This window comes from Mus caroli, chromosome 18 (genome assembly GCF_900094665.2).
Source record: "Mus caroli chromosome 18, CAROLI_EIJ_v1.1, whole genome shotgun sequence".
In the NCBI taxonomy this organism is placed as follows: Eukaryota; Metazoa; Chordata; class Mammalia; order Rodentia; family Muridae; genus Mus; species Mus caroli.
In genome coordinates, this window is record NC_034587.1 from 5,733,928 (window position 1) to 5,735,234 (window position 1,307).

Below are 1,307 nucleotides of genomic sequence, written 5' to 3' on the forward strand. Positions count from 1 at the left end.
CACATAAAACCAGAGACACTGAAACTTATAGAGGAGAAAGTGGGGAAAAGCCTCGAAGTTATGGGCACAGGGGAAAAATTCCTGAATAGAACAGCAATGGTTTGTGCTGTAAGATCGAGTATTGACAAGTGGAACCTCATGAAACTGCAAAGCTTCTGTAAGGAAAAAGACACAGTCAATAAGACAAAAAGGCCACCAATTTTTAACAGATTGGGAAAGGGTCTTTACCTATCCTAAATCAGATAGGGGACTAATATACAATATATATAAAGAACTCAAGAAGGTGCACTCCAGAAAATCAAATAACCCCATTAAAATTGGGGCTCAGAGCTAAACAAAGAATTCTCACCTGAGGAATACCGAATGGCTGAGAAGCACCTGAAAAATGTTCAGCATCCTTAATCATCAAGGAAATGCAAATCAAAACAACCCTGAGATTCCACCTCACACCAGTCAGAATGGCTAAGATCAAAAATTCAGGTGTGACAGCAGATGCTGGCGAGGATGTGGAGAAAGAGGAACTCTCCTCCATTGTTGGCGGGATTGCAAGCTTGTACACCCACTCTGGAAATCAGTCTGGCAGTTCCTCAGAAAATTGGACATAGTACTACCGGAGGATCCCGCAATACCTCTCCTGGGCATATATCCAGAAGATGTTCCAACTAGTAAGAAAGACACATGTTCCACTATGTTCATAGCAGCCTTATTTATGATAGCCAGAAGCTGGAAAGAACCCAGATGCCCCTCAACAGAGGAATGGATACAAAAAAAATGTGGTACATTTACACAATGGAGTGCTACTCAGCTATTAAAAACAATGAATTTATGAAATTCCTAGGCAAATGGATGGATCTGGAGGGCATCATCCTTAGTGAGGTAACCCAATCACATAAGAACTCAAAAGATATGTACTCACTGATAAGTGGATATTAGCCCAGTAACTTAGAATACCCAAGTTATAAGATACAATTTGCGAAACACATGAAACTTAAGAAGAACGAAGACAAGTGTGGGCACTTTGCCCCTTCTTAGAATTGGGAACAAAACACCCATGGAAGGAGTTACAGAGACAGAGTTTGGAGCTGTGACGAAAGGATGGACCATCTAGAGACTGCCATATCCGGGGACCCATCCCATAATCAGCCTCCAAACGTTGACACCATTGCACACAATAGCAAGATTTTGCTGAAAGGACCCAGATATAGCTCTCTCTTGTGAGACTATGCTGGGGCCTAGCAAACACAGAAGTGAATGCTCACAGTCAGCTATTGGATGGATCACAGGGCCCCCAATGGAGGAGCTAGAGA